Genomic DNA, 24,299 nt, shown 5'->3' with positions numbered 1-24,299 from the left:
TTTGAAACAATCATGTTTATGATTTCTGAATCTCTTTTTTCTGTTCCTTTGGGTCTCTGTCTTTCATGCTGGAGGCCTCCTTCTAGGTGGGATGATCCGTGGCTGCCCATTTAAATCTAAGAGAGAGGCGCTAAGAGCTCTTTGTGCACAGGTAGGGCTAGCTGCCTGGTAGGTATCAATGGGAAGTGATGAAGTAGTGAGCTAACTTTTGGGCTTCCCAAAATGTCAGTATCTGAGGGTCATTTTTTGTTTTGTTTTGTTTTGTTTTTTTGCGAGGCAACCCTTGGTTAACCTCACAGATTGCAAGGACCCTGTCAGCTTACAATCCCTGATTTTTTATTTATTTTTTTATGCCTACAACACCCGGTCTTCCTAACCAGACCCGACCCTGCTTAGCTTCCGAGATCCGACGGGATCAGGCTTGTTCAGGGTGGCATGGCCGTAGACCTGAGGGTCATTTTTATCGTAAGGTCAGTGTTCTCAGAAAGAAGTTCTTCAAGGCCCTGCCTGGGGGGTGGATATGAGCCAGCCTGCCATATTCTGGGAGCCGAGGAAAGAGAGGGTCTCCTATTCAGTATGGAGACCCTCCCCTAACCCTCCTGTTTTCAATACGGCGGGACCTCCTCACGGCCGCCCCTGGCCCAGGCTGGCCCTGAGCTACTCGGCTTCAGCTGGCATCTCGCTGGCCCGAGCAGAGCTAGGAGCCGCCTGGCCATGTGGGCCGAGCAAGGGGTCTGGCACATACACTTTCCACCAACCTTCCCGCTTCCAGCCGCCCTCTACCCCACGTCGGGGATGCTCCGTAGCCCCGTTCACGAGCCTCGGGGGGTCCTGCGGGCACTCGGGCTTGCTTCCCCCACAGCATGGGACTTTCAGCACCTAGTGCTTGGCTTCCCTTTCACGCACCTGGTTCCTCTCTTTCGAGTGCTCCGTTCACATCCTCCCTCCTCTATCATCTACCTTTCTGTTTTCTTAAGGATTTATACCTTTATTCTCAATTTCGCGGGCTTTTTTGAAACAGCAGAAATAAACGTACATTCAATCGGTTATGTTTATGTGGAAGCCCATGATAATACTTAACAATAAATTAAAAACTCAAGTTTCCCAAAGATACACGCAGAAGACTGTCCGGGGAGTAGGGGAGGGTATTCCCAAAAACAATGGGAGGGGGGGAGGGTTGGATTACAGGGGGTTATGCTTATTGTTTTCCTTCTGTATTTTGCAAATCTTTGACAGGAACTAGGTATTTTTATAAATAAAGAAGTATGAGAGTTAAAAACTATTCTTAAAAGACACATTCTGAAACAGGAATCAAGATAATGGAAATGAGTGTGGAGAAGAAGCTCTAATCGCCACGACCCCGGTCTACGTGATCTGTGGCTTTCGCCCACGTTCCAGGGAGGCCTGGGGTCCCACGGAGGCGCCCGAGGCCTCGGGAGGGTGGTGGGGCTGGGCAGGTGCTGGATGGAAGGCATCGGGCCAGTCTCCATCTGCTTGTGCCTCTTTGTTTTTACCTGTTTTAAGGGTTAACATTCTGCTTAATCTGATCTTTTAAAAGAGATCCACACCAAGAAAGAAGTATGGAACGTACGGATGAAGATCTAGAGAAAACGAGGTTAAGGTGTGGCGGGGAGACCTCCGAGGATGACGCTGCGCTGGGGCCCGACTCCCCATTCCATCCTCAGATGACAGAGCTGTTTAAGTGCCTGGACAAGGCGGAAGGAGCTGTATGCCCACAGGATACGCAAGTGCCCACTGAGCTTCGAGAAGGGACTGCCAGCCTACTGACCTGGGAGCTTGCTAACCATACCCAGCCGTCCCGGACACCTGAGAGGGCTGCTGAGCCAGTGCCCAGCCAATGTCAGTCTCTGGCCTCAGTTTCTTCATTTGCACAAGGAGGATCACATTCTTCTTCCAAACTAATGCTCTAGAAGCTCCAAGGAGCATCCTATTACGGATATGGTTACTGCTGACTCTTAGAGTAACCATGTTCCCAGGAAGGACTCCTTGAGAAGCAATACCGAGTTATAAAAACTCAATCCACTTCTTTTGGAAGAGTGTTTTACTTTTTCTCTCCCCAAACCGGCCGGCCCAACTCTACCATGACGGAAGCAAGTCACATAACAAATGTTGTGGCTTGAGACTGTGCCCTGAGGACTCATCAGAGCAAAGCTGGTCCCCCTGTTCCCAGGCAGCACCCCTCTGGGAGGAAGCTGGCTGAGGTCTAGTTCCCTTCCCTCCCATCAAATATGGGTCATTCTCTTCCTTCTGGCTCTAGTCCTACAAACAGGTTCTCCTTTGGCTGGACGGCCAGGGAGGATGGGGAATTACATTCAAATTCTACCCGGTCTGCAAAATAACGCCTCTCCTTCTCCCACCACCCCATTTGTCTCCTTCGTCCAACCTACCTCTCTGGAATGGTCCAAGAAAGACCAGCAGCAAAGGCCCCTCTGCCTGGCAGATTAAAGATGCTTTGGAATCAGTGAGCGTCATTCCGTCCTTGCCTGACTCTGAGCTCCCCTTATCTGTCAGGGAAAAAAATATATATGAGAAAAAAAGAAAGAAAAAAAAAATTAAAAGAGCCCCAGAAACCTCCTGTGCATTCCCTTACAGAACTTTAGCTCAAAAGCGACTGTTTCTCCCAGGCTCCCTTTTTGCAAACCAATCACATCCTGCCTGATGGGCCTTTTTCACCATCTGTGGCAGTGCCACCCCCAGCTCCCTTTGGCGGTACCGAAGCAAACCGCAGGAGCATTCCCAGTGTCTGCAGCAGGAGCAGATACACGTACAGATGACTCAGATCATTTTTAGGGTTGTTTGTTGGTCTTGTTTGGTTTCTGAAAGCAAAGTAAGTGATCTGAGCCAAGCCTGGGCCCCGGTTCCATTCGATGGCTGCAAAAAGCAGGTTTGTGAACTTGAGGTTCCCATTCAAGACCCAAACTGCATCATAAAGGAAGATCCCTCCCAGGTCCTGGAGATGAAAACGGAGGGAGAATGGGGAGGTGGACTCTCACTTGCTGCCTCTGCGGGCAGCACCTGGAAATAATCTGGCCCCCAGAAAGGAGGACCTGCCCCTTCACCTAACCCCGGACCTCCACCAGGGTGGGGGTGGAGGGTCTCCTGAGGAACAGGAAGCCTAAACCACTGGCTTCTCCATGAGACGAAAAGTCCAGTACTAGGAAACCACTGCAAAAAGGTATCCATTCCAAGAACGCATTTCCCAAGCCCAAGCGGGGATTCTCCCTGCTGCCAGCCCAATCGCATGAAGGGGGTACCCCACCCCCAGGGGTGTCCCCCACCCACCCACGACTCTACTGCAGGAGCCCAGGAGCCTGGGCTTATAGATGCTTCTTTCACTCAGCATCCAGGGGAGGATGGCAAGGACTTCCCAAGGCACTGAGAGAAACAAGAGGTCAGCATCGAGAAAGAAATAACTTCCATTGATGACCAATGGAGTAAACAAGAGGACGGAAAAACAGCAGCTCACTCACAGGGAAATGAGACATGAGCGTAGAGAAAGCACGTTCAAAACGAGGAAAGACAAAGCAGAAGGCATGATGGAGCCGAAAGAGGGAAGAATTAGAGAAGGCAAGGAAGGAATTCGTCCTCAGGAATTCAGGTCAGGAAATACGAAGCCGGGACAGAATTCACAAGAGGGCGGCCAGCGAGGAGGCTCTTCCCCGGAAGAAAGGTGGGTCTTTTGCTCAGGCTGGCCAGGACCTCAGGACCTGGGTCTGCCGCCCTCTAGCCCCCTGGGTTCAAGGGCAAAGCTTGGGAGGCAACGCTAGGAACGGCCAGAGCGCAGGATGCTCCGTCCCCAATCGGGGGCAGGGGGAGGGGAGGAAGCGCGCAGCAACTGCTGGGTCCCTGACAAGTAAACAGCTTGTCCTGAAAGGCTGAGGGCCCTGCTCATCCCATCAAGGGCGACAGCGGGACACCCCGATTCCCGGCCCCTGGGAGGCACAAAAGGGATGCGACGAGATCAGGCAAGGGGGGCACGAAGCAGCCCACACCAGAGCGCGGCCCCCTGCCCCGGCCTCCCCAGCGGAGTCCAGTCCGCCCCGAGAACACGCCAGGCTCCCCCAGCCCCCACGCCCCTGGACCCCCTATCGCCCCAGGCGGACAAAGCCCGGCCCTGGGCGGGGCGGGACGTGCGGCAGGGGGCACTGGGACCCCGCAGACGCGCGCACAGGTGGGCTCCATACCGGTGTCGGTGCCGGGGGCGGGGCCCGGTCTCCCTGGAGACGGTTGCCCAGGGGACGAGGCAGGCGGGTCCCTGAGCTGCGGTAGGGCGCAAGGCTCCAGGCGGCAGCGCGGAGCCCGCGGGGGCCTGAGGGGCAGGCCCGCGGCGCGGAGCCGGCGAGCGGGGCAACCGCGGAGGGGCGCGGCCCGGGGCGGGGCCGGGGCAGTGGGCGGGCGCGGGCGGGGCCGGGGGCGGGGCTCCCTGGGGCCGGGGCGGGGCCGGGGCGGGGCCGGGGCCAGCCGCTGCGCGGGCACCGTGGCCAAATTCTCGCAGCCCCAGCCAGGCGAAGCGCTAGAGCGCTTGCGGCAGCCAGGCGCGGAGCTGCTCGGGCGGCAGTCCCTCCCGGCCGGATCCGCACCCGCCCGGCCTGCACGGTGGGATCCCGGAGCCCGCGCGGCCGTCCGACGCCAGATCGCGGCGTGTGCGCGCCGGCCCAGGCCTCCCCTCCCGCCTCGTAACCAGAGGACAGAAAGTGCCATTTGCAAAGTGAGCGAGGGCTGGTCGTCTGCCAAACCGCTTTCTGCTCCCGGCTTCCCAGGGAATCACTAGAAAGGGTGTGGCACTGGACCCAGTCGCGGATCGGAAGCGAGGGTCACCCGAGCAACTGGCCATCCCGGGCTCTGGGCTCAAATCCAGGCTGCGAGCTGTTTCTCAGCCGCCGGTCATTCCTTTCCATCCGGGTTCTCATTACAAGTCTGATTTAGAAAATAAATGGGTTCGCCCGGGACTTTCAATAACGCCTCTCCATCACAATGCACTGCATGCGTGCGAGCAGAGCGCGGGCGCAACGGCGCGGTCACCCCCTGCCCTTCACAGGCGCTGCGGTGTTTATCCCGGCATCACGCCGTAAGGTGGGGGCTGTGAATGAGAAAACCGAGGCTTGGAGGGCAAGGAACTTAAGACACACACACACATGCACGCACGCGCGCGCGCGCGCACACGCATACACGCCCTCCCGCACGCAGCCCCACCGCCGCTCAGCGGCAGAGCGTCGGAGACGCCTTGGTTTGGTTCCGGACGCGAACGCTCTTGCCCTGCAGAGTCCCATGTCCCCTCAGAACGTGCTTTCGGTTCACAGCCCTGGACTTAAACCTTTGCCACCGTGGAACACAAGAGGAGGAGGGGAGCGTGAGGTTCGGAATTACCCCAGAGGTGTCCCACCAGGCGGGGCAGACATGGGTGGAGGAACAGTTCGTGGTGGTCCAGGTGCTCCGCGCGTCTCCGCCGCCATCGGGTTTTCCAGGTGAGGCACCCAAGGCAGGGCCCACCCATCTGAACCACTAAGAGCCTCCCTCGGCCCCAGCGTCGCTGAGAGCACGCAAGTCGCCAAATTCAGCCAGAAGGGTGGAAGGAGAGGACCAGGCGGCGGGGTCGTAGGGGGTCCCGTGACCCTCACTGATCTGTGTCGCTGCCCCCAGTACCTAGCAACGCTGTCAGGGCTGGGGTCCCAGCGCCCCAGGATCCTGGCGCACCGAGTATCTCGAGAGGAGAAAGCGGGGTGTCAGGGCGGGAGAAGGTAATCCCCCCTCTGTACCCTGTCCCCAGATGTCACACACACACACTCGCATACACTTCACACGCATTTGGGCACAGCTTTGTAAACCAGCACACACAGTGGCACACTGTCACATACTCTCGCATGCACTCAGAGACCAAAGACGTATACACACGAAGATGCATACTTTCACAAAGACACACTCCATGTGCACACACAATTGCTTAAACTGACACGCAATGCCACAGACACCAAGACTGCAGACACACACACACACACACACACACACACACACACACACACACACAGTCTTGCCCATTCACACTGGGAATGCTCAGCCGCACAGGCAGAGCTGTGCGCTTGGCAGGCAATCTCCAGAAGGCGGAGCATGGGCTCCAGAATGGGGATGTGCCCAGCTCCCCAAACCCAGGGCTCTGCCAGAGGCTTCCTGGTAGAGACGTGCCTGGGCCCCCTGGTGCACGGCCCTTGACCGAGGTGGGGGAAGGGGGAAGGGGGCAAAGGCTACATCCTAGGATAAGAAATGAGCCACTGAAAGTCACAGCTGAGCCGTCTGTGGGCAGACAGAAGCTGAGAGTTCTCTGACAGCCACCCTGGCTGGGGGAGAGGTGGTATTCCTAACCCCCCGCCAGGAAAGGATGATGATGGACAGGCCCAGGCCACCAAGGTTTTCCAAGAGGCAGGCAGGCGTCGGTGGTTTCACTGGCCCATCCCAGCTGTGGGCGCCCTCCCCCTCAGTTCTGTAGACTTCCTTTTCTGTACAGCACAGGTCCGAATGCAAGCCACGCTCAAACACAAGGTCCTCATCAGAAATGGACCCCGATGACCTCGCTCGGGGTTTAAATGGAGAGTCTCAGGTACTGGTTCCTCTGGAGCCCAGAGAAAAATCCAAGATTCTTTGAAATGGCAAAAGCCACCAAAAGTCGTCCTTCTGGTATTACAAAGAAATACTTGGAACTGCACGGACGAATTCCAGAAACACACATCATATAAAGTGCGTGGGAGAGAAGTAAGTGAATGAATACAGATATACGGAAAGTGTCCTGTGCCTAGAGCATGTAGCATATTCTCGGTAGGTCTCTGCTCTCACGGATGGGAAACACACAAAGATATCGGGTGATAGTGTAGCACAGCTAGTTCGTGGCAGAGATAGAAGAACAACCAGCCTCCTGATTCCTCGTTTGAGGCTCGGGTGTCCTCTCTCAAATACAGCTAAAGGTATGAATAAATTACATTAGTTCCCCCTTATCCACGGAGGGGAGGTTCCAAAGCCCCCAGTGGCCGCCTGAAACCGCGGATAGCACCCAGCCCTGTATATATCGTTTTTCCCTATACATACATACCTATGATAAAGTCAGATTTCTAAATAAGGCGCAGTAAAAGATTAACGACAATAACAATAAAATAGAAAATTATAACAAGATACTATAATAAAACGTGAAATATGGTCTCTCTCCCTCAAAATATCTCCCCATTCCTGGACTCAGTGCCTACCTGATAAGATGAAATGAGGTGAATGAGACATTATTAAGTAAAATAAGGGTGATTTGGACACAACTCTGCAATACCATGTAAACTATAATACCGATAACCCAAGCAGCTCCTAAGTGGCTACTAACACTTTATTTCAAATGTCTGTCAATTCATGGCAATACTGCACAAATAACTGATTCTATTTCGTGGATCGTACCTAAGCAGTTGTCTCAACTCTATGGGAAATGCGGTTCAACTAATCGTAGCCTTGAAGAGGGCCCTCGGCTCTCTCCTCCCAATGGCAAATATTTCAAAATCAGAAGACGACTCATGGGGCAAATCATCATCATCTGGAGCAAATGCTTGTCACCATACAGACCATTCTGAGGGCTAGCTACGATTGCCTCATGGCCAGTTATGTGGCAAAAATGCAGCGAAAATGCTTGTTGCGAAGACAGTACGCGAAACTAAGAACACTGTGGATCCCGTGGGCAAAGGGATGATTCACATCCCAGGCAGCACGAGAGTTCATCATGCTGCTCAGAAGGGCATGCAATGTCAGACGTGCACGTTGTTTATTTCTGAAATTTTCCATTTAACATTTTCAGACCGAGGTTGGCTGCGGGTAATGGAAACCGCAGAAAGTGAAAACCGCGGATAAGGGGGCGGGGAACTGCTGTAGTTTATTGAATAAATAAATTCACTTAACTACTGTTAGAAAATCAGAGTAAATAGAAAAATTAGATCACCACCCCTCTACTTGCTACTAAGTTTCCAAGCATGAGGCAGGAAGCCAGCTGAGCCTCTGCTCCCAGCCAGACAGCCCTGGCTATATTCAACAAGCTCTGTAAGAGGAAAATTGATTTTCCTTCCTAGTCCCTCCTCCTCCTTTCTCCCTCTCCTAACACTCCCAGGTAACCTCACTGTGATCAAATGTCAGCTTCTCCCAGCCGCCCACCAATACCCCAACCATAACCTTTCTGGAATTCTGGTTGGCTCTTCCTACTCAAATCTGGCGCGTAGCATGTTAGAGGGTCAGAATACGTCACCCCAAAATAGTGCCACCTTGGCATATTATTTTGAATTAAAAGGTAGTTGAGAAACAGCCAGTGCAAGGACCATTCTGAGCCTTTGTCCTTCTGAAAGCAGGAGATAAACCTCATGTGTGAAGCCGCCCTCTCTGGACTAGGGGCATCCTTATCACCAGAGACAGGGACTCCAGGGCCAAAAGGCTGCACAAACAAACCTTAATCCTTCTTCACCATTTTACTGCTCCAAGCCCGAACCCCTTTGTCCTCACACATATATTGTTTCTTTGACTAAAAGGTGTAAAAGCTCCTGCTCTGGTCACGTCTTGGAGTCTCCCATCTTTGTGGGGCTTCTGTGCTTTTGTAGGCAATTAAATGTTTTCCTCCTGTAAGTCTGGCTTTTTATTACAGGGGGGTCTCAGCCAAGAACCTAGAAGGGTAGAGGGAGAACTATTGTTCCTCCTCTATGGCATTTTTAGGTGTAGTCAGATAAGATGCTCAGTGGGGACAAGACTAGGAAGGCTATAGCCACAAAAAAAAAAAAAAAAAAAAAAAGCAAAGAACTAACGACGACAGAAAAAAAACGTTAAATGTTTGTTTTTAATTCTACTGGGAAAACGGGGGATTCTGGGAAATAATCTTCCTCAAAGGGGAGAGCGTTTCCATAGTTATTCACATAATCCGCCCCCCCAACCTTTTGTTCCCCCAATCTTTTTATTCTCAAGGCACAAGGATAAGGGAGCCTAATTACAGGGGTGTCTGGCCCCTGTGCTCTTGCCGCCTTTACGTGTGTTCATTAATCTTTGAGACTCTCACCCCCAGGTAACTCAAAAATTGGCTCATCGGTAGTTAAAAAGCAAAGTTAATTAGAACTGGGAGCTTCTTTCTTTCTTTCGCCAAGTCCCCTAGCTTAGACCCAAAGCCTGCCTTAATTGAGACGTCTAGAGTTTGTGACCTGGGAGGGAGCAGAGAAAAAAATGCTCATGTTTGCAATGCTCATTCTTTCAAGTGTCAACCCCAAAAGCATTTATGGTTGCAGGGACTCTCCCAGCAAAAGGGTAGACTTGGAAAAGTTCCCATCACTACAGAGCTGGTTCCTGTAAACGCGCGCAGCGCCCACTGCAGGCAGTGGCGGGAAGGAGCGATCCCACAGCATGGGCGCGCCAGGGCGGGGTGAGGGGGGGCGCGCTCGGGCCGGGCCTCCAATCCTGCCGCTGCTTCCTGTGCGCCTTAGGTGTCCAATTCTATATGCGACCCTCTTCTTAGGTGTCCAATTCTAGTATGCGACCCTCGTGGGAGGACACCATGTCTTAGCCTTCTTTATATCTTAGAGACGAGAAAGTATTCCTCTGTTTGTGGAAAAGATCAATTGTGACTATTTATTGGGAGGACTTTAAGGGGAGAAATAGGGTCCCTTGAACAACAGGACGTTGTGTGAATCACACATCGGGGCCGTCGAAAATCCCCTGCGGACTCACAAAACTGATCTAGAATCTCCTTGTGAAACCTTTCGATGTGTGTAAGAAGCCGTGGAGGGAAAGAAAATTAAACTAAGAAACGTTTTTTTTAAGTTGAGTCCAAATGCGAAGAATAAATCTGACAGCGTTAGACTAATCATACTCACAGAGCTGCTCCTGAAAGATCTTTTAGGGAAGGCGGGGAGCAGGCAGGCCTTGCCGGGGTCCCACAGCCAGATTCCCAGCATCTGGTTTCCGTGTGCTAAGTTTCAGTACCTGGGAGATTCTACAAGCAGTAACGGGATGGGCAGTAGCAGCAGACGGAGCAGCAGCTAGCTCCTACCGGCCCATACCACACGGCAGTCATGGTGCTGAGTGCTTTCTATTCACCGTGGAGGTTTTACAACACCTCGGCAAATTCTTTAACATCTCCCATTGAGAGGTGCCGTCTTTGTCCCTCCCCTTAAATCTGGGTGGGCTGTGACTTCTTTGACCTCAAGAAGGTAGCGGGGGTGATGTTAAGTGACTTGAGAGGTTAGGTCTTAAAAGACTACTATGTGGCTTCTGCCTTGGTTCAGAACCAAGAAGGAAGTGTGACAGCCCAAAGCTGCCACACGGTAACGGAGCCCCGGCCAGAAAGAGAAGCCACGTGCAGGCGCTCGGTTGACAGTCCCAACTGAGCTCCGCCTTTGAGTCATCCCCACCCAGGCACTGAGACGTGAATGGAGAGACCTCCAGGTGGTGCCAGCCCTCAGCCGTTCGAGAGTTCGGCAGCACTCTTCAGCCTTCCCAGCTGGCCCTGGCCCTCCGAGCGCCATCCATACGACTAGCAGTCATCGGCGAACACTATTCTACTGGCACACCGGTTCCGATTTTGTTAGCCAACATCACCATAGTAAAAATAAATAAATAAATTATTCTACCAGAAGTGGATCGATCTGGTGGAACTATACATAATTACAGGCTAAATTCTCTAAATACCGAGTAGGGGGAAGGTGGAAGAGGCCTAAATAGAGCATGGAACCCGGAGGAGTCATAGCTGACCCAAGGCTCATCTAGGGGCGGCGCTGGGGTCCTCTCATGAACTCGCCTGCTGGGCATCGCCAGGCCATGCTCTGTATGAAACTAGATCTAGTCACTTGCCTGGTTTTCACACCTTTGTGCAGCCACTAGCCACATTCATAGCAGGGTTGGTCTGTATGACCAAAATATGGCAGAGAGGTGGCAGGTCACCTTCAAGATTCGGTTATCAAAGGCTGGGGCTTCGGTCTCGGGCACTCTTTGTCCCTCTCCTCTCTCACTCTGAGGCAAGCCAGTGGCCATGTTGTGAGGACACTCGAGCTGCCCTGTGAAGCCCACGTGGAGAGGGACTGAGATATCTGGCCGTCAGCAGGCGAGTCTCTGAGGCCTGCCAACAAAACCTCGCTTCCCCAGCTGCTACCAGATTCCCGACCCACAAAAACGGTAGGATGGATGATACGTGTTCGTTGTTCAAGCTGTTAAGTTTGGGGTAATTTGTTACGCAGCAGTCGATAACTAATACACCACCATGGCAGCTGGGTGGCCCAGTACCTGCTCCGGGCTTAGTATAGCAGAGGCCCCATCAACAGTTGTGACCAAATAGATGGTCAGTACAAACAACCCCTGGACTGTAATTGCGAGCCAGACATATTCTTCAAGAAGCAACAGGCTGAGTGAAAACAGCCAGCCCCCGAGACCACATCCTGTGTGACTCCACGTACAAGAACTGTCCAGAGGAGGCAGATCCCCAGAGACGGACAGCAGATGAGTGGGTGCCGAGGGCCGGGGGGATTGGGAAGAGTTGGGGTTTGACTGCCAATGGGTACAGCTTTTCTTTTTGGGGTGATGAAATATTCTAAAATCAGTGATGGCAATGGCCACACGACTCTGTGAATATACTAAAAACTACTGAATTGTGCACATTTCATGAATGTTATGGTGTGTGAATTCTATCTCAGTAAAGCTCATTATATTAATTAAGGAGGAAGAGGTGCTTGGGCAAGGACACAGGTCCTGAGCTGGGGTGACACCAGGGAGCCTGGCCACCCGCAGGGCTGAGGTGCTTGAAGTGTGTGTGTGTGTGCGTGGGGGTGGGGGGGTGCCTCCCCAGGCCTAGGGCAGAGAGCGTGATGCTAAGATCTCAGGGCACCGGGCACCATGGTGTGGGGGGCTCAACGCCAGTCCCGCTCACTCAGCCAAAGGGGATTCGCATGCTAATCTCTCAGGAGACTCTGCCTGGTCTCAAGCCTCCTGGAGCCCCATACACAGAACCTGGACACAGCCCTGACTCCCACCCGTGACTTACACCAGGCCTCACAGGTGGGCTTTCCCCCTGTCCAAGCCCGGGCCCTTCACGCAGAAGTGGGGGCCACAAAACCACAGGCTGCAACTCTCCCCAAGGACGGCAGGCCTCGCAAGTGAGCCATCCTACAGTGGGGAGTCACCAAATGACAACGGGGAAGCTGGTCCTTGCTGAACGCCCCCCGAAAAGAGGAGCCAATGTAGGACAAAGAAAGGGATTTAAATGGCACAGAGTAAACTTCCATGTTGGCACTTAAGAGGTGTTCAGGTGGCTTCAAGCGGATTTTGAACAAATGGTCAGAAGCCTGTGGTCCGGAGGCCTCAGGCATCTGAAGTGGGTTTTGGATTCAGAATCTCAATGAAAAGAAGCCAGCAGTCGGAACCCAACAGCCCTTCGGTGAATCCCAACAGAGACCTGGATGAACCTGGGGGACAACCAGGAACCCCATGGAATTATACGCAAGAACGTTCTTATCTATAGGAGCCTTTTTTGGGGCTGGAGGTGGGGGCGGGTTTCCGCAGCTTTTTGAAAAGACTTAAAATCTGAAAAAGCTGAGGAACCACTGGGTGCTGAGGTTCTAGGGTCAGTGATGAATGGGGTTCCCAGGCCCAGTTCCGTAATCAGGGGGAGGTCCCCTCACACCAACAAAGAATTCTTGGACACCAGGGGGGTGTCCAAGAATTTAATTAAATTTTGACACTATCTACCTGGAGATGGCATCACATCCCACCAGTTAAACATTCAGTCCAACAAGCCTGACCCCCACACCCCCCACACACACGCGCACGCACAGGCTGGTAGTGGAGACAGGTTCCCCGCACGGAGGTCTCAGCGTCTAAGCAGTTTACTCTGTTCTCACGGAGCCGGCTCTGCAGCCGGCCGCCCACCCAGGGACTCAGGCCCCGGCCCCCTTCCCCACTGGGCCAGGGGCTTACATGTCCTCCTCCTCTCCTGTTCTCAGGAAACCCCAGGTCTGCACGCACTGGGGACGACACAGACGACTCTGGACACCTCACCCCGTCATCCATCACCTGGTCAGTCTGTCCTTGTCAGGTGCTCCTGCGCCAACCCCTCCCACCCCCGGAGCAGCTCTCCAGCCCACTTCTACCCCTGTGAGCCTTTGGGACAAGGTCCAACTCTGTCCCAGCGCAAGGGTCTCTGCGTCGTTCATTAGGCCTGACTTTGGGGCTACGGCGGGCAGCACCCCCATCACTGAGCACCTGCCACAAGCCAGCTCGATCTAGGTGCCTCATGCCCATCTTCTCACTGAATCGTCACGACAAGCCCCTAAGGCAGGCCTTCTGTTTACGAAGCGGGGGAGTGGGGCTCAAGGAGGGTCCACACGGAGGGTCCACACGGGAGCGGCAGAGGTGGACCCGGGTCGACGGCCTGCGCCTGAGCCCTGGGCCTGCCACTGCGCCACACTGCTTCCCTGGCCCCGGGTCTGGACCGTCGGCCGCGAAGACGCTCGAGTCCCGCTGCCCTGGCTGGGTCCCCCACCAGCTCGAGAACACTTAGGTCGACTTCCCTTAAGAGTGTCAAGAGTTGGGCCAGGAGGCCATTGAGATTTCAGAGGCCAGGCCTTGCTTCCTCCGGACAGAGCTGGGTGTGGGCCAGGCTGCATACAGAAGCTGCTTCTTCCTGGCTTCTGCCACTGCAGGAAGGCAGAGCCCAGCAAGCCAGCTCCCCCAGAGACAAGGGACCAGAGGGCACAGGGAAGACAGCCTGGGGACAGAGGGGCCGAGGGAGACCGGGGCTGGGAGGCCACTCTGCGCAGCCGACGGACTCACCCCTCCTCCCTCCTCGGATCCAGCCCATCACCTGTCCTCCTGGGAAACAAGCATCCACATGTGGACACAGCATGGGACAGGGGTCAGGGGTCAGGAGCAGGCTCCGCCGCTTCCCGGCTGAGTCACACCCAGGGAAGTTTCTAAACCTTTCTGTGCCTTGGTGCCCCCTTCTGTAAAACGAGGGTCACAACAGTACTGACCACAGAATGTTGAGTGAATTTGTATTTCCGAAGTACCCGACCGTTGCCTAGCACGGAGTGGACACTACAAAGGTCTTTGCTGTTGTCATTACTAGACAAAGAAATAGCAAGCTAGATTAACGAAGGTGGCCGTTCGGAGGTGGCTCAGAGCAGAGCCCGTAAGGACATTGCTGATGGGAGCCACAGAAGAACCGGCGTGCAGCGCCCCCCTTCCAGACCTTGCCCCCCTTCCAGACCTCGCCGTGCCCATTCTCAGAGTGCGGGGCTGCTGGAGTCTAGCTGGGAGTCTGCATCAAACCCCGCCTCCGGCCCAGGCTCTGGGATTCCTGCATCTTAGCCGACCTCTAACCAGCAGAATCAGGAGTGAATCCGGCTCTCCAGGCCCTCTTCAACACACCCTGACCGCTGTCCTCAGCGCGCTGACCACTCAGGCCAGCAGGCTGCTCCTCGGAGTGCCGAGATGCCAGGCCCCGGTCCCCACCCTTATCCCTAGATGTGCCCGGGTGTTCACCTCTGCAATTACACAACACAGTAAGTAGATAAGTGAGTGAAATATGGGTGTGAAAAGCTGTCTCCATGAAAACGAAGAAGGATGCTTTAGAAACTCAATAAGGACAAGTCATTAAAGCAAACTTTCTGTTGAATTAGACTGGGGAGAATTATAAAACTGCAGACCAGTGAACCAATGTGCATTTTTAAGTTTTTTAAATTAAAAGAAACTGTTCGAGGTGCGGCATTTTAATATTCTCTACCTAAAAACTTTCACTGAGTCATTCTCCATACTATTTTGCCCTAATCCCAATGTTTTTCAAATGACGGTTGGAGATACGGTGCTGGGAGTAGCGGAAGCCACAGGAAAAAAAAAGAAAACATAAACATCTTCCCAGAGCATCCATCTAACTGAAAAGTTAGGGGGAACTACTCCCCACAGTAAAATAAACATGGATTTATCAGAGCATAGCATGTAAAATTAACGTTCATGTTAAAAATAAAACTCGAAGCTTCAAAGCGAGGTCACGGTTGGGGTGGGTTGCTGCGAGCCAGGGTTGCACACCCCATCCTCTGGCTGGAGGAGTGGGTGGGAAAGTTGGAGAAGCACAGTCCGTGAGGGTCAAGGTCATTGCCAGCCACCCGGCCTTCTCCCAACCACTTTCCCACAAACCCGCAGCACAAACGGTCCTGAGGTGGCTGCCCCAGAGCAGCCCACCCACCTGGGACCCCATCTCGCGGCTTCATCGGACAGGTAACGAGACCAAGCCAGGATCCACTGCCACGGCCAAGGTCACTAGTACAGGCCGGGTAAGCTAGTTCAAGGCTGCTCTTGCCACCTGCCAGGGAAAGGAAGGGAACCTCCACGGTCCTCAGCTCTTGTCCCCCAAACTCCTTCAGACCTCACAGGGTTAAAAAAAAAGCTGAAAAACTAAACCTCCAGCTGCGACATATCAGAGAGGAACAGGCAGATAACAAAGGACAAAGCGATTCCGATATCTACCTGTAAAAGGAGGTATTTATTGACATGTGCTCTCTGAATTTCCTACGGATCATTCATAGACGGTCAAATAAGATAACGGATGACTACATTTTCCCTTACCGTGCCCATTACTGACTGCAGGTTTTCCCCTGTTTCTAACCTTCACGACAATCCAGTGAAAGAAGTACTGTTACTACCCTAATGTTCAGATGAAAACCCGGAGGCTCAGAGAAGTAAGGCGGCTTGCTCAGGTCGCACACCTGTTACGTGTCAAAGCCAAGATCCGAACTCGCGTCTAACTCTAAAGCTCTTGCTTTGGACACTGACGTCGTGTCCTCTTTATGTGTTCTCGAAACGCTGTGCCTTCGTGCACCACGCTTCCTGCTGGAAATACGAAGCCACACACATCCTAAGAAACTACCACGTATGAGATGTGCTGCTGCACCTCATTTAAAAATAGACCACCCTTCGTCGCTGGTTTCCAAACGACAGTGGATGGCCTGCACTTTGCAAGTAGTCATGATGCCACACAAGGGGGAAGAAAGGTGCACGACCCAGCCATGCGGCTCCTGTCCGGGAATCGTGAGAAGCAGGAGGTGTGGTCTCGCTCAACCATTCATTGGCACCGAACGCGGGAAACATTTTTAATGGAGTTTTTTGAGAGGGTCAGGTGAGGGGAAGAGTTGGGGCTTTTGGGTGTTTTTCCCCCACGAGAAGAAACCTCTCCTGAAACAGTTTAAATGAACCCAAGATCCTGGTTCTGTGAACTTCCTCCTTAGACGAGGCCAGCAGCAAAGAGGAAAGCACACACTTTAAGCACAAGTAAACATGCCGTGTGCTTGACTCGGGTCCCCTGTCACTTGAGGCTCCCAAAGCCCACTTGAAGGGTTGCAAAAGCAGGCTCTGCAGGCAGAAACCCAAGCTGATGCCAAAGCCCGCAGGGTCCTGGCCCCCGAAGCGCCTGCCTCAGGCTCCCAAACTGCATGAAGGAGCAACCAGATGTCCATAGTGGGACAGTCAGACTCAACCACAAGTAAGCTTCGCTGCCACGCTAAGGAGGCTGCAAGAACAAAGGAGGACAGGCTCCTGCAGAAACAGCCCTGTCGGGACCTCGAGATCGCCCACAGCCCATCGCAGCCCCTCCTCATCCCTCAGTGAGGAAGCATCGCGCAGCACAGGTTCATTTGCTTGTCCCAGGGAGGTTCAGACCCAAATCTGGCCAGACAGACAAGGACAGGGTCTATTTTGTCAGCATCTTCTAGGACCACCCGCCTTCAGTACAGAAAAGTCAACCCCCGTGCTAATCTAAATCCCCTTGGTTTAAGTATAAACTGTCTCTCCTTGTTGAAACAAGATGAATCTTGAGGGTGAATGGAGATTTATTAAATTAAATTCTGATGTTAACAATAACAGCTAATATTTACTAAGTATCAACTATGTGCTAGGTGATGTTCATTATCTAGTTTACATTGATTCAGAAGATGACCCTAACAATAGATCTCATTAGCTTCATTTTGCAGACGAGGAAACGGATGATCAGAAAAGGTAAGGATTCCACTCAAGGTCACACAGCTGGGAAGTGGGGAAGTTAGGGTTCGAAACTGAATCCATCCAGTTCCAGAGTTCAAGGGTGTAACTGCCACATTACACCTCACACTATCCATACAGCTAGCAACCAAAAAGAAAGCTATTTAACTTCGTAAGCAATAAAAGAATCACATTTAAGATGATTACGTTTTAGACCTAGTAGTAAAACATTTTTTTTTTATTCGACACTGGCAGAGAGTCCTGAAACTATTACATATCACTAGGGTGAACTGGTCCAATCTTTCTTGGAAAATCGTTCAGCTCTAAGTGCTATAAATAAGTTCAATGCCTTTGATGCAATCATTCTTGAACATGAAAAAAGTCATATGCCTGAAAATGTCAATTACAGTGTTTTGAGAGTGGTGTGTGTGTGCACGTGTGTGTGTCTGGAAGCAAATAAATGTCCCACAATGGAGGATGCTTAAGAAAATAATGATGTCCTGCTTTAGGACACTTATACTGCCACTAAAAAGGATGGCTAGGTTATGAAGCAAGGTAGGAAAATGTAATGAGCCCATGTTAAATGAAAAAGGCAAATTACATGAAGGAAGCTAAGAAGTACAAACTGCCGGTTATAAAAAGTCACATAGATGTGAAGTACATACAGCATAGGCAATGTGATCAATAATATGGTAATAACTAGCTGTGGTACCTGATGAGTACTAGATTTATTGTGGAGATCACTTCATAAGGTATATAAATGTCTATGTTATACAGCTGAAACTAATATAATATTGTATGTCAACTCAAAAATCAATGGAAAAAAGCAAATCATAAAAGCATACGCCTCGCTCCTCAAACAATTACATGTAATTCGCATACCCACTTCTGGGTATATGTGCAAAGAGAATTCAAAGCAAGGGCATGAACAGATGATTGTACATCCGGGTTCATAGCAGCATTAGTCACGAAAGCCAAAAAGTAGAAGCGACTCAAGGGTCCCCTGATGAGGAAGGAATAAAAGTGTGGTGTATGCATACAATGGAGTGTCATTAAGCCTTAAAAAGGAAGACTATTCTGACACATGCTGCATCATGGATAACCTCGAGGACATTATGCTAAGTGAAACGAACCAGTCACGTAAGGACAAATACTGCGCGATCCCACTTACCTCAGGCACCCAGAGTAGACACAGAAAGCAGAATGTGGTTGCTTAATGGGCGAAGAGTTTCATTTTGCACAATGAAAGTTCTGGAGATGGATGATGAGGATGGTTGCACAACAATGTGCATGTGTAAACACCACAGAACTGCAGACTTTAAAATGATAAATTGCGTCATGTGTATTTCACCACAATGAAACAAAATTGAAGATAAAAAAGTGCATGCCTACTAGTTACGAGTGAATTAAAAACGCATTAAAAAAAGAAAGAAAGAAAGTGTCTACGCTGAGCTAGTGGGGTAATAATATATCACGTAAGGACCACCCACTACATTCCAGCTCCTTTACAGACATGGCATGTTCTGTGAGCCTGGCATTTTCCGTGTGACAATACGTGAAACCTTACAGACTGGCCGTAGGTATTTCAATTCCAGTGTTACTGCCAGGGATTCTGAGGTTCAGAAGGGTTGAGCTATTTGCCAAAGTTCACCCAGCAGATAAAAAGTGGTTGAGATTAAACACCCAGCCTGGCTGACTCAAAAGATAATACTTTTTCTTCCTTGTGGCGATCCTCCCATGTCCACCCCGCCCCGCCCAACCCGTACATAAATGACTTTTCAAAGTTTCAGTAGCAGGGCTCTGATCTTGTTTCCTTATTGAGAGGGAAGCACGTCTTCCAGATTTCACATCCAAGCAAAAAAAAAAAAAAAAAGGCTCTGCCCCCTCCCTGGGGAGGAAAGTAGGCAAGAGCCATGGAGCACACCGTCTATTGCAACCACCCCCCCAAACAAGCTCCATGACTGGGGAGCTCCCCAAAACCCTTCCAGCCCCATCCCCCCAATGATAGTCCCCGGAGGAGGACATGGGGACACAGCAGCCACGCTGAGCTCTGCTCCCACCTCCCCCAGGGCCTGCTCAACAAACAAAACCCCCAAGTGTGAGGGCCGTGTGGCCCCACACAGAGGAGGGGAGCCCGGGGTGGGAGGGGACCTGACCAGAGACGTGGCCCTTGCAGAGAAGGGGGGGGTGGCCAGGAAAGGCGACAAGGAAGAGGCCTGCAGCAGCTCTCTGCAGGTGACGGACTTAAGTCTTCAGGGGATTCCTCAGAAGGACCAGAAAATTCCTTTTCTGCTACTTGGACCCTGGGGAGCAGGGAGGCTGCTGTAGCAGAGCCGAGGTGGCTGTCAGTTCGCCAAGCTGGGGAAGGGGAGGCGGAAGGGAGGAGGAGGAGGCTAGAGACAATGGGGGCGCACAGACCTCCACGGACTCCGAAATCCTTGCCTGAGGTCCCCAAAAGAAGCAGCACAAAGAGCCAGAGGCAGGGGGCCTGGTTACTTGCAGCACTTCCCCGGAACATCCCAGAAGACACACTCCCATCCACCTGCGGCTGGCTGAACGGGCTCCCAAAAACATATGTCCGAGTTTTCACCCCAGGAAACTATGAATCACTTGCAAAAATACTAATGTGAGAAAAAGGTCTTTGCAGAAATGATAAAGTTAAGGGTTTTGAGATGAGATCATTCTGGATTTTCCAGGTGGGGCCTAAATCCAATGATACGTGTCCTTACAAGAGACAGAAGAGGAGAGATAGAGACTCAGATGCAGAGAAGGCCACGTGACTGGGGTGGTGCTGCCACAGGTCAGTGGGTGCCTGGAGCCACCGGAAGCTGGAGGAGGCCAGGGAGGACCCTTCCCCGAGCCACTGGAGGGAGCAGGGCCCCGCTCACACCTTGATTTCGCACTTCTGGCCGCCAGAAGTATGAGGGAATACATTTCTGTTATTTTAATAGAGCCACAAAATTTGCCACAAAATTTGTGGTAATTTGTTACCGCAGCCACAAGACAGGAATACAGCATCCCTCCCGGCTGGAAAATCCCAACCCAACCTGGCAGTTTGCTTTCTACCTGCGCCTGAGTCTCCACCCCCTCGCCCCCCAAAGCCCCGCCCACTGTCACTCTCCAGGCATTGCGTCTGAGTAGAAGGCAATTTCTCCCAATGTGAGTGAAACAGGATCTAACCCCTGCAGACACACCACACTCATTACTCCCAGCCACTCGCCCTCTGGGCTCAGATAGGAGGTGGCCTTGGAAAGCACCCATTTCTAGAAGAAGCCCTGACCTTACAGGAGAGGTGAAGATATCACTTCTGGGGAGGCTGTGTGTGTGTGTGTGTGTGTGTGTGTGTGTGTGTGTGTGTGTGTGGAGGTGGGGTTCTCATACTCATCCAGCCAGTGCGGCTGGAGGGGGAACTCCCTTAGGGAGAGGAGAGTGGCCATAGTTTGGGACGACCCACAGAAAGTCACAGTGTTTGCAAGGAAAGAGTGAGGGGGGGACGTTCCCGTGTTTTAAGTTATTTTTTCCATCTTGAAACTGGCAGCATTTCTGATATGATTGCGGGGGATTTCCACAAGCCCAATTAAAGAAAATTCCGTTTTAACACTAACTGCAAGGAGAGAGGAGGTATTTTGCAATCTTTGTCATTTATGAAACATTGGCACTGCCACAAAGATGAGCATGTTTCCCTCCCGCCCAGACCGGTCAGGCTCCTGCCACCCTCCGGCGGGCGGTCAGCAACCTCACGCGTCCCTCCGTCACGGGACAGGACCATGTCCCTCTGGCCCTGCCCCTCCAGCAGCTTTGCTGGGAAACCTGTTTGTCCTTGGGGAGTGTCTGAGAGCTTTTCTAAGGAACCACAGTAAGGTAAGGACGTGCTTGGCGGAGCCCCGACCAGCACAAGCAGCTGGCCTCCGGGAGGAGGGAACTGCTCTCTAAACAAAAATGATTTTGAAAAATAACCCAGCCAAAGGGGAATTGCTTCATAAGTTGCACATTCACTTCTCCCTTTAGCAGTGCAATTGAAGAAAAACAAGGTAAAGCAGGAACTGGCCCCTCACCCCCCACTCACACCCCCACAAACTCACTCTACACAATTGTGCTGGGCGCAGAAGCTGACGGGACCTGAGGCTGGTCTCTAATTATGTGTGGACTGTCTGTGTCCTGTAGGACCCCCAGAGGCTGGTACCCTAGCAGTCTGCCTGCCTGGTTCTCAGCACGGCCCCTGGCTTGCAGCTGGATCTCAGTAAACACTTTGTAAACACAGCAAAGCAAAAGAAAAGATAAAGCCCACAGCATCGTGCACGGACATGCTTTATGCGCCTGTCCTGGGCATGGACCCAGGCTGCAGAAATGCAGCTTGTCCTGCTGGAAGGGGACATCACGTGCCCAGGACCACCTCAGGGGCGCATGCCCTAATTCCGGAAACATCTATATTCTCAGAGTGGCCAGTGCTGTTTCTAAGCATGGGAGGGACAGGCGGGGGGAGCGAGTCTCAGAAAGAGGCGAGCCTGGTTGTCTTTAGAGCAGGCCACTGCTAACTAGATTTTAAGAGCACCCCATGCCTGCTCCCCAGAGTGTCTTCCGTTACTTGTACAAGGTTCTGAAAGCACCAAGGGGAATCATCAACCTCGACACGCTCTAGGCAGTGCTTTCCGGAGCCAGGATGGACAGAACCCCAAAGTCGAGAGGGAGATCAAACCACAGCAGGGCTTGGACATGCTGCGGGGTTGGACATGTCTGCTCCAGAGAGCGCAGAAGAGAAAGATCTGTTTCTATCTCCTTGTGTTCGGTACCAGCTTCCTAAACCAGAAGAATCTTCACCCGCACTTATCATATCCAACAAAGCTGGTGGCTAACGGTAGCAGCAAGTTTACCCAGGCGTATCAAGGTGGGTGCGTTAGAGGCTGCACCTCTGAAAGGACACCCCCCCCACACACACACACACACAGAACTATTAGGAAACATGCTCCTCAACTGGGGGGCAACAGCACCTTCCAGATATTTAAGGCCACTGGGTCTAAACAAGCTGGGATTTCGGAGAGCTGCTTGTAAGCTGCTTGTGGACAAGTTAGTTGGCTTTTTGGAGCCCTAGTTTTCTGCACTGGAAACTGGAGACCACACCATTCATTTTCCTGAGGTTGTTTAACTGAGAACACATGTAAAAACCCATCATTTCTTGGGGCGGGGGGAGGGGGCCGTCCCTATGGCACCATTCACTTGACAAGAGCCCAAGGCACTGTCAGGCAGTGCAGCGGGATCCAGCCCTTCCGGAAGCGAGTTGGAAGCCCAGCCTTCGGTTTCAAGGTCCCTGGGGCAGTGAGCCTTCCCCTCCGAGCCTCTGGGGAAGGTTTCACTCCCACCCCGCGCCCCCCGCGGGCCCAGAAAGAGACACCCGCCCGCACATACAGGCTCTACTGCGCAGGACATCTCTGAGGGTGGCGCCTGATGGGGCTTCTGCAGGAGCCGGGGCGAAGGAGCCCCGCTTGATACCCCCTCAGGCCGCAGGGGGCACCCGAGCAGGCGAAGGCCGCTCACTTATCCGAGGGCCCCGGAGCGATCCATCCGAAAACAGGGCAGATCCCGAAGAGTGGTGCCGCGCCGGGACCTGAGACCTGGGTCGCCCCAGAGCGCCCCCCACCCCGGCCCCGGAAATCTCATCCTCACCCTCTTCCCCTGCGGGCGCGCGCCTCTCAGGGCCTCCCTCAGTTCTTTTCCGGCCCTCGGGACCTCCGTCGCCCGCCAGGGCAGAGCGCAGCCGGGACGCGGTGCTCCGCACACTGGTCCCCACCTAAGGGCCCCCTGTATCCCAGTCCTCGATTTCAAAAGAGTTGCAGAGGAGGAAGCCTAAATAAAAACAGGAAACTCGGTTTAAAAAAAAAAAAAAGCCTCATTCAGGCTGAATTACGGGCAAAAGAGTATTAAAAAGAAGAAGAGGAAAAAAAAAAAGAGTCCGGAAATGCAAAGCCGGAGGCGGCTTTGCCGCCCTAACCCGGGCTCGGCCGCAGATCCGGTGGCTGGTCGCGCGCCAGCGGCACCGGCGCCCCAGGTGCTGTGCCGAGGCACCCGGCCGAACGACCACGAGCCCGGAGCGGGCGCCCGGCTCTGCTCCACCCGGCGACCTCTGTCCAGCCCGGTCCTCGCTGCCCGGGCTGCAGAGGGCGTGCAGGCACAGGTGGCCGGGAAGGTGTGCGCGCCTCTCCCCTCGCGCCCCGGCGGGCCTGGCGGGCAGCACGGCCGGAGGAGGGTGCCCGGAGGAAGGCCGCCCGCGCATCGCCCGCGGGAACGCAGCCGGGGCGCCTCTGGACCGCGCCTCGCAGGGTGCACTCGAGGCGACGAGCGGAGGCGCTCCGGGCCAGGGCGCACCAGCAGCGCGCGCGGGGAGACCCCGCGGCTCCGCGAGCCGCCCTCCTCCCCCGAAGCCCCGCGCCCGGGTCCTCTCGTCCTCACCTCCCCCGACGCAGCCAGAGGCGAGCACTTACCGGTCCCGGAGCGGCCGGGGTGGCTCGGCCCGGCGGGCGCCCGCGGCCAGGGCGCTGTGCTACAGCGAGCCTGGGGGAGGAAGGCGGGGCGCGGCCGGGGCGCCCCGCCTGCTGACAGCCCGCACACTCCACTTCCCACTTTGTTTCCTTTTTACTGCTACAGGAAAAACAACAGGTCCTCCCGCCGCCTCTTCTGCTCCCCCGCCCTCCGCCCCCCTTCCCCGAACCCCTGCCCCGTCTGCGGCTGGAGCGGCATCACCCCAGGTGCCTCTGGAAATGCTCCTTGCCCCTCTTCAAAACAAGTTTTCTTTTATACAAGGAAAACAACCAAATAAAGACCCCAGGAGCCCACAACCCCCGCCCCCAGGTTTTCCACATTCACACACCCAAAGAACCTCAGCAATGGCCGGAGAAGACCCCGGGGTACCTGGGTGTGAGGGCGCAGCCCAGGCCGCAGCGAGCACAGCGCTCTAGCTCCCGCCCGGCCCAGCCCCGCAGCGAAAGCGCTGGCCTCCAGGCTTTGGGCAGCCAAAAGCTTGGGGGCAGGGGCCCAGCCGCTCCCCAAGATCACACAGGTGACTCTAAATCACTCTAGGGTATGGTGGGGGTCGGCGGGGGGAGGAGCCAGCCGATTGATGAGCCTGTCAACTAAGAAACGTCCAAACCTGTAGAAATTTTTTAATGAGTTTGAGTCAAACGGAAGACACGTGCCAAGGAGCAAGATCTCAAATGTCCCGGAGTATAGTTTTTGCGGTTTCTTTGACGCATTCGAAATGAAAGAGGAGACGTAAGGAAAAC

General features: G+C 53.4%; 1 protein-coding gene across 7 annotated transcripts in view; it reads right to left on the bottom strand.

Annotated features, from left to right (window-relative positions):
* PIK3CD (phosphatidylinositol-4,5-bisphosphate 3-kinase catalytic subunit delta) overlaps positions 1 to 23,614 on the bottom strand; it is a 47,602-nt gene extending 23,988 nt beyond the window's left edge. For 5 of the 7 annotated variants that reach the window (XM_036228377.1, XM_016163579.2, XM_036228393.1 and 2 more), the window contains exons 1-2: positions 4,206 to 4,365; positions 2,409 to 2,525 (exon numbers count right to left, since the gene is read on the bottom strand). The gene's annotated coding sequence lies outside the window, so the exon portion shown is untranslated. Of the gene's footprint in view, positions 1 to 2,408; positions 2,526 to 4,205; positions 4,366 to 22,686; positions 22,863 to 23,501 lie in introns of those variants that run through there. The other 2 variants (XM_016163577.2, XM_016163578.2) reach the window with 2 other exon arrangements.
* Positions 23,615 to 24,299: the final 685 nt, after the last annotated feature.

Source organism: Rousettus aegyptiacus, unplaced genomic scaffold, assembly GCF_014176215.1.
Source record: "Rousettus aegyptiacus isolate mRouAeg1 unplaced genomic scaffold, mRouAeg1.p scaffold_m13_p_1, whole genome shotgun sequence".
NCBI classification, from domain to species: Eukaryota; Metazoa; Chordata; class Mammalia; order Chiroptera; family Pteropodidae; genus Rousettus; species Rousettus aegyptiacus.
Note: the sequence above shows the minus strand (reverse complement) of the source record. Positions and strands in the feature narration are given on the sequence as shown.